The sequence below is a fragment of the Antechinus flavipes genome, chromosome 4 (genome assembly GCF_016432865.1).
Source record: "Antechinus flavipes isolate AdamAnt ecotype Samford, QLD, Australia chromosome 4, AdamAnt_v2, whole genome shotgun sequence".
Classification (NCBI taxonomy): domain Eukaryota; kingdom Metazoa; phylum Chordata; class Mammalia; order Dasyuromorphia; family Dasyuridae; genus Antechinus; species Antechinus flavipes.
Window position 1 is genome coordinate 359,544,646 of NC_067401.1, and position 9,207 is coordinate 359,553,852.

Sequence of the window (9,207 nt, forward strand, 5' to 3'; positions counted from 1 at the left end):
CTTGAGGATTCAGGTTTTGTCTTGACTCAGGCCATTCCTTGACTTCATAGCTAGCATGTCTTTCCATTACACCAATGAAAGACAAGATCTTTGCCTTCTAAGTTCACAAAGGAATGTACAACTTCTTATGGAGTTAAAGTTATAGGATTTTCACAATTCACTCAGAGACCAAGCTAGATTTAGAGACATTATCTTTTATTCTAAAAGAAAAAAGCTTGTCTTCATCCCATCAAGAAAATATGTTAGAAAAAAAAAGCCCTACTCTTCTACCATTTTGTCCTTACCAAACATCCTGGTAGACATTTCCTGAAACCCTACTATCCTGATTGGTAACTGTCTTTCTAAATAATTAATCCAGGAAAGCCCTATTTAAGAGTTTGTTGGAATTGGCTAGAACTGACTTGGGAGAGTTTATAGTTGAATTTTCAGTGTGAGCATTTACAATTCAGAAATCAAAAAATGCTATAAATCAGGGCTTGATTTATTATTTTATTGACTTCTGGACTTCAGAGAACTGATTGTTAAATATTTACTATCATACCCCTGGCTACCCATTCTTCATATCACTCTTCTCTAGGGCTATTTTCTACTTTTCATTGTCACTTGTAATGTTCTTCTTGCTTTTCTTCCTTCCAGTTCTGAAAACATGAACCATGATCAAAATAAACTCTGCCTCTCATTTCTGGATAGGATATATGAACCTGCTCCCTATAGCCCTTCTCAATATGCTAACTTGCCAGATCAAAGTGTCCTTTCTTGGCCACAATTCTTCTCTGCACTCCAATCCTGAAGGCAGTCTGTCATGACTTTGGGTAAATCACGTGTGTAAAATTAGAATATTGGAGTACATAGCCTCTGAAGTCCCTTCTAACACTGTGATCATAAAACCTTACCCATTACCAACTGTACAGCCTAAGAAAGATGCCATGTAGTTTCCACTATCTGTCAATTTGTTTGCACTAGTTATTTCCTTCTGAATAAAAAATTTTAAAATGTTGAGGGGTACTGTGGCAGAGGGCGTCAACAATCCATTGGTTTTACAATATTATCTGAGTATAGTAGTCTTACTAATAGTAAGTCATACATGTAGCAATTTAAGACTTAAAAGGATTTACAATAACTCTGTGAAGTACATGCCATAAATATTATCCCCTTTTTACAGATGAGTCATCTGAGACTCAGAGTAGTTAAGTGATTTGCCTATGATCAACATAGCTAGTAAGTTCTGGACCACAGATTTAAACCTAGATATCTCTTATTTTGGAACTTTCCTGAATACATCCAACTTATAATTGATCTATTTATATTAATTATTATTAATTATTAAATTATAATTGAAAATAATGCTTATTTTCAAAGAAAAAAAATAGATGTCATTGATCCTTGTGGACCATCCCTAAAGTATTCTGAAAACCCTAAACACATCAGCAACTCCAGCTTATACAAATTCAAGTCTTTAGAAAAAAGTATACATCAAAGGCAGAAGACTTATTTATTTAGATTTCTTGGCCATTGTGATCATCACAATAATATTCTAATTCTAAGTCTAATTTTAACCCATCTGAACTGCCATATATTAGATGCAAGTTTTCAGGCAAAGTTGCACATTCCCTATTAAAAAAACAAAAACATTAGCTGGTTTGGATAGATGAATTAATATGAATTCCAAAAAGCTCTGAGGGATTTTCAGTGATCCCCTTTATCAGAGGGTTAGTAGAGGTTATAATTATCTCTTTTCAAGTATCAAAGATAAAATGGCCTTCAATCCTCTTTTTTTCCTTAACAACCTCTTAAAAAGTTCCCATGGTAATCAAATGACCTACACTAGACAAGAAAATAAGGAAGGGTCTGAAGCCCCAATAATACTTGTTTCTGCTTAAATTTGAACAATGAAAGCATTAATTGTTTCTAAAAATCTAATGCAAAGATAGACCAGGAAAATGCTTTCTGTATGTTATAGAATCACCAGTCTAGAACTAGAAGATATTTCAGAAGTCATCTAGTAAAAAACTTTCATTTTACAGGTGAGGAAACTGAGGTCCCAGGAAAATTAAATGATTTACTCACACTCATAAATAGAACTGGAATTTGGATCCAGGCCTGGGTCTTTGCCTGCAGAACCAATGTTCTTTCCATTATACCTTGTTTTTCAGAGTCTGGCTCATGACAATAAAAGCCAAAGCACATTTTGGGCAATCTTCTGACTCAGGCCTATATTAAAAAAAAATATGAGGCAAAGGAAGAGCAAGCTGTACATTAGAGGGCTGCAGAGGCACATGACTGCCCTCAATTTCCTGGACCTTTTTAAGGGTTACCTTTTTTAGGTAACAACTTCTGCACAGCTATTGGCTATTGATTAGAAATCAGCCTCAATGTGGCAAAGGAAGGGGCAAAAGATATTGTGCTCATGTAGTCAGAATGAATGGATTGGTGTGGGAAGACAAGAAGCATGTAAGTGGGTGTCACCTCAGTGTCAAGGGTGATGCAATGGATATTCAGGACTGAATAATGGGGTACTGGGAAAGAAGGATGAGCAATGAAAAAATTCAATGAGTGTAAGAGCCAGAGAGAGAAGATATTAAGTGCTAAGGAAAGCTTGAGATTGGAAAATTCTGGCTGTGCATTGAGTCATATCTGAGTCCCTGTGATTCACATAGAGTATAAATGACAGTATAAAGAGAAGAGCAATGAGAAGGTTCTTTTTTAAGTGTATTATTTCCTTTGACACATACTTAATTTCATTTCTTAATGTATCCCTTTACTCTTTCTTACCCAAAGACCATTTTCTTTAATAAATTTTTTTAAAGAAGAAAAAAAATGTTTAGCAGGACCATTCAACTCATTAGTCAAGGTCAACAGCATAGATAACATTATATATATACACATAGTCCCCCATCTCTGCAATGAAATGATAGTGGTACATTATCTTTCCTCTTTTCTGGGGTCAATTTGACCCTTAATATGCCATATACAATGTTTGGTTTCATTTTATTGTTTTTTTTTCTATCTATAATGTTGTAGTTATATGTAATGTCTTCCTGTATCTGATTATTTCACTTTGCATTACTTCATATATCTTCTGTTTCACTGTATTCTTTGTATTTGTCTGTCAGCTGGTTTTGCTAAACTTTTTCTCTTTGTTTTATCTAGTTAAATTTCAATGGGAAGGATTATATTTAGAAATTAATGTGATTTAAAAACAAAACACTGGCTATATTGTTTTAGATTCATATATATTGGCTACTTACTTCTATTTATCAGTTCATATAAATCTTCCTGTACTTCTCTAAATGCTCCATATGTCTTATAGCATAGTATATTCATGTACCATGATTTGTTTAACCATTCCCCAGTTAGTGAATATCTACTTTGTTCCAATTTTTGCTAACCCTCCCACTTCACTCCCCAAAAAAGTGTTGCTATGAAAACTTTGGTGAATATGAGAATTTTCTGTCTTTGACCTTCCTATAACATACTCCTTCCTAGTAGTGGGATCTCTAGGTTAAAGAATTCCATTCCAGGAACTTTTTTAGAATAATTACACCTGTTTTCCAGAAAAATTGGACCAATTCACAACTCCCCCAACAACATGTTATTGTGTGGGAGTATTTTTTTTCTTTCAATCTTGAATATTTCTCTCTTGTCATTTGTCTATGGATGTGAAATGAAACCCCAAAGTCTGATTTTGCTTTTTTAAGTCATTTTTTAAATTGTTATTTAAGTAATTTTTCAAATAGTTATTAAAAATTAGCACTTCTTTCAAGTATTATTTGGTAATATACTTTATTATATACTTATCTATTGAAGAATCAACTTGGTCTTATATATATAATGTCTTACATTTCTTAGATATCAGAGCTTGCATCAGAAATGCAAAGAGTTTTCTCCTATCAGCATTCCCTTATCTTATCCTAACTACATTGATTTTATTTGTGTGAACATTTTTCAATTTCATATAGTCAAAATTCCCCATTTTATTTTTTTCTGATCCCTGTTCCATTCCTGGTTAAGAATTCTTCCTGTGGCTATAATTCGGAACAGTATCTTCATCCACTGACTGGTTATTAATCAGATTTTACCTTATGCAACTTATCTAAATTGGCCATTTTCTGAGATTTTGTTTTTGTTGTGAGTTTGTTTTTTAAAAGAGAGCATCCTGTGAGTGAAAAGAGCAGGACCCGAAGATCATTATATACTTCAACAACAATACTATTTGAAGATCAATTCTGATGGATATGGCCATCTCCAGCAATGATGATGCAAATCAGTTCCATTTGTTCAATAATGAATAGAACCGGCTACACCCAGGGAAAGAACTATGGGAAACGAGGGTGAACCATTACATAGCATTTCCAATCCCTCTGTTATTGTCCACTTGCATTTTTTATTTCATTCTCAGGTTAATTTTACATTATTTCAAAGTCTGATTCTTCTTGTGCAGCAAAATAACTGTATGGACATGTGTGTGTGTATATTATATATATAATGTTTAACACATACTTTAACATATTTAACATGTATTGGTCTACTTGCTATCTAGGAGAGAGGATGAGGAGAAGGAGGGGGAAAGTTGAAACAAAAGGTTTTGCGATTGTCAACGCTGAAAAATTACCCATGTATATGTCTTGTAAATAAAAAACTATAATAAAAAAGAGAGAGAGAGAGAGAACAACCTGAACTGTAGGAAATACAGTTATGGAGAGGGATAGGACATGTGTAACTCTGAGTAATGGTTTTGTGACATATAATTCCCACGTAGAAAAATCTGGGGAAATCTCTACATGGACTGACTTCAATCCCCCATATATTGAGACTAGCTTCCTACCTGACTATAGTTCAACAAAATACAAGAAAAATGAAATGAAATAGAATTGCCACCAAAAATGCTTGAAAACGACACCCTCCAATGAGCAATTGCCTTTCAAAGGTCTGTACAGTTTCAGCAATTTATGAATAGGCAGATTTTCCCTTATTTGTCCTTGCTAGCTGTAGTATCTTCTCTAGTCTCTCAACAGGCTCTGTCAGGAACTTGTTCCATGGCTCTCCCCAGCTATCAGGAGGCTGCACCACTTGTTTTCCACAAGCCTCCTTTAGCAATCTTGTGACATCAGACATTATTCATCTCTTTCACTGCAGTGTCTCCTATAGCTTTTGATCAATTTCCCCAGCAGTTTTCTATTATAATTCCTCCAGTTTGCCTCTGACAGGAGATACAATATCTCTTCTTTCCTGAATCATTGTAACAAGGCTTCACCTTTCTATTACCACTAAGCATCTAGTCAGATAGAGGTTTCTGCTAATACTAAATTAAAAAGAAAGTCTTGCTCTATTAATTATTCTTCTCTGGATATTCACTATTACTGAGCCTAGGAAGGTGGAGGTTCCATTCCTGTGCCACAGAGAAACTGCTTGGAGACATCTTTGTAGTTGAATTTTCTATTCTCCTTGGAAGTTGTAATTATCCTGCCAAAGATTGTCATAACAACACACTAACTTCCCTTAATGATCAAATATTCATGCAGGTAGGAGCCTCTATTAATACTTATATTTCTGGGAAAAGTGGCCTCCAACCTGGGCCTCTCTCAGCCAATGGTTTGGAAAACCTCTCGATTCCAGAATTGCTGATTGGCTACAACTGCTTTGTTCTGTGTTATGTTAATATGGTGCTTAAGGACTGTATCTGGAAGCTTTATCCTATGCTACATGTAAGGATATTACCTGCTGTACTCAACCATTTGAGGAGAGAAACTCTCTGCTCTCTGTAATTTAGTACCCCCAAACACTAGCCCTTTTCATAAGTAGAGGGCTTCAGCCACTAAGTTCAAATGAGACCCATTTCATATGTAAGATGCATAATTCCCCTCTACATTGGAATGAGATCATGGAATTAATACTGAATCTGAGTTTACTCATGATTCTGGGAAGCTCATCATCCGATATTTATCAATCCAAAAATCTGACACACCCTCTCTATTTCTCTTTTGGAAGAACAAACTGATATCTTCCATCATCACAGAATCCCTAAAAATGGAAGTCCCATTTAAATAGTCCCCCTCATACAGCTAGCAAATTCCAGCTTCTTTTCCCCATAATCCTTGTGCCTCCTTCATATGCCAGAGTAGTAAAGGGCTCTGTCAAAGGACATACTATTTAGTAATTTTTGTGCGATTCCAAATTGCTTTCCAGAATAATTGTACCCACTCACAAGTCCACCAACAGCACAGCAATGTGCCTATTTACCCACCACCTCTTTAGCATGCATCATTTTTCTTTTTATCTTTTGTAATTATTCTCCAAAAGTTATTAAACTGTGCTTAACCTTTGACCCAAAGATATCGCTATTTGACTTATCCCCCCACTCCAAAAAACAGACAAAATAACAAATATGTACAAAAATATTTAAAGTCACTCCTTTTTCATGGTAAAAATAATGGAAACTAAAGGAGTACAAAATATGTTATATAAATATAATGGAATACTATTGTGCTGTGAAAAATGATGAAGAGAATAGTTTCAGAGGAACTTGAGAAGATTTTTATGAAACTGATTCAGAGTGAAGTAAACAGAACCAGAAGAAAAATTTACACATTGAAAGAAAAAAAATTCCTTTTAAAAGATTTAAGAACTCTCATCATTGCAATGACTTACCCTAATTCCAGAGGACCCATCTCCTGACAGAAAGATGATGATTCAGGGTACAGATGGAGACATGTAATTCTGAATATAAATGAAGGAATTTATTATGGATTACTCTGCATAAATATTACAAGGGCTTTTTTTTTTCTTTTTAAATTAGGGGTGGGGAGAGAGGGGAAGAACATAGATTTTTGTTCATAAAAAAAATTTATTTTAAAAAATAAGTTTGTTTTTACCTTGGGCATCTTCACTCATTATTTCTATTTTCTTGTATCCATGGAAAACTGTTACCCTCTAGATGACTACATTACATTTCTGGATACCTTCACTGCTATTAAATTAATTTTCTCTCATATCCCTTATACATTGAAGCAGGAGCAGAAGTTGGCATATTCTGTGTTCCACATTGCCCTTTAAAGACCTTCCCTCTATTCTTATTACTTATCAAACCCTCTTCCTTTCAAATTCTCTCAACTATATATTATCTTTATCCTAATAATAATATTGATAACAATGACTGTTATTGTTATTTCTAGAGTCTTGAAATTGGTAAAGTACATTTGTGTGTAATAACAAAACTATATGGCAGGTATTATCAGTATCATTATTCTCATTTTATAAATGAGGAAATAGACTCAGAAGTTCCATAGACCTGTCTTTATCACAAAATTCATGACTGTCAAAAGGTGATGTGAACCTGGACCTTTCAACTCCAGCATTCTATCTACTATATCTTAGACCCTTCCTTTTTTTCATGAAATTTATTATATTTGGGTCATGATCTTCCTTTTCATCCTAATGCCTGCCTTTCTGGTTGGGGGCTTCAAAATAGATACTGATGTTCCTTCAAATGCCCTGTCAACCCAGTTTATCAACATCCTAAATTGAATGATCTATACTTCTCTTCTAGGGTAGAGAGGTAGCATTGCAGACAAAGTGCTGAGCCTGGAGTCAGGAAAATCTGAGTTCAAATCCAGCTTGAACCACTTACTAGCTGTGTGACCCAAGAAAAGTCACTTCATTTTGTTTGCCTCAGTTTTCTCATCTGTAAAATAATCTGGAAAAGGAAATGGCAAAACTACTGCAATATCTTTGCCAAGAAAACCCCACATACCAAAATAAAGTCAAAATGGGTACATGATTTGGTGTAAAGGGTGATACCATAAGTAAATTAGGAGAGCAAGAGATAATTCACCTATCAGATCTTTGGAGAAGGGAGGAATTTATGACCAAAGAAGAACTAGAGAACACTATGAAATATAAAATAGACAACTTTGATTACATTAAATTAAAAAGTTTTTGCACAAACAAGATTAAAAGAGAAGTACAAAGCTGGGGAAAGGTTTTTACAGTCAGTGTTTTGAAAAAGATCTCATTTCTAATATATATAAAGAAATATATTAAAACTATAAAGCACAAATTTATAAGAATGCAAGTCATTCCCCAATTGATAAATGGTCAAATATGAACAGAGAAGTTTCAGAAGATAAAATTAAAGCCATTTATAGTCATATGAAAAAAAAATGCTCTAAATCACTCTTGATCATAAAAAATGCTAATTAAAACAACTGAGGTACTACTTCACATCTCTCAGATTGACTAAGATGACAGAAAAAGAGAATGATAAATGCTAAATGGGATGTGAAAAACTGGGATACTAATACATCATTGGTGGAGTTGTGAAATGATCCAACCATTCTGGAGAGCAATTTGGAACTATTCCCAAAAGACTATAAAACTATGCATATTCTTTGATCCAGCAGGGCTACTACTGGTTCTGTATCCCAAGGAAATGTGCAAAAATGTTTGTAGCAGCTCTTTTTGTGTGACGAATTGGAAAATGGAGAATCAATTGGGGAGTGACTGAATAAGTTGTAGTATATGAAAGTAATGGAGTATTATTGTTCTATAAAAAATGATGAACAAGTTGATTTTAGAAAGCCTGGAAAGATTTACATGAACTGAAGCTAAGTGAAACAAGTAGAATCAGGAATCCAGAATACATAGTAACAGCAAGAATATGTGATGATCAACTATGAAATACTTGGTTCTTCTCAGAAGTTCAGTGAGCCAAGGCAATCCCCATAAACTTTAGGACAGAAAATGCCATCTGTATCCAGAGAAAGAACTGTGGATAATGAATGTAAATCAACACATGCTATATTCACTTTTTTTTTTCTTCTATTTTATTTTTCTCTTGTGGTTTTCCCTTTTGTTATGTTTTTTCTCTCCCAGTAAGATTCATAAAGAAATGTGTATTTAAAAAAAAATAATGTATTATATATATATATATAGATAGATAGATAGATAGATAGATCCAGAAAAAAAGGAAACAATAAAAATATTTTTAAAGATTATTTTAAAAAAAAGAAAGAAAGAAAAGAAAACCCTAAATGGGGCCATGAAGAGTCAGACTGAACCACAACACAATGTTTTTATTCTGTCTCAGCTCCCCAAAAGAATGATGATAACATTGATTTTACCCTATATACCTAACTCTCATATCCATGATCCTGAAATTCAAAATTTCTCTCTGTGATCATAAGCAGTCCTCCTGTTTACCTCTGTCTT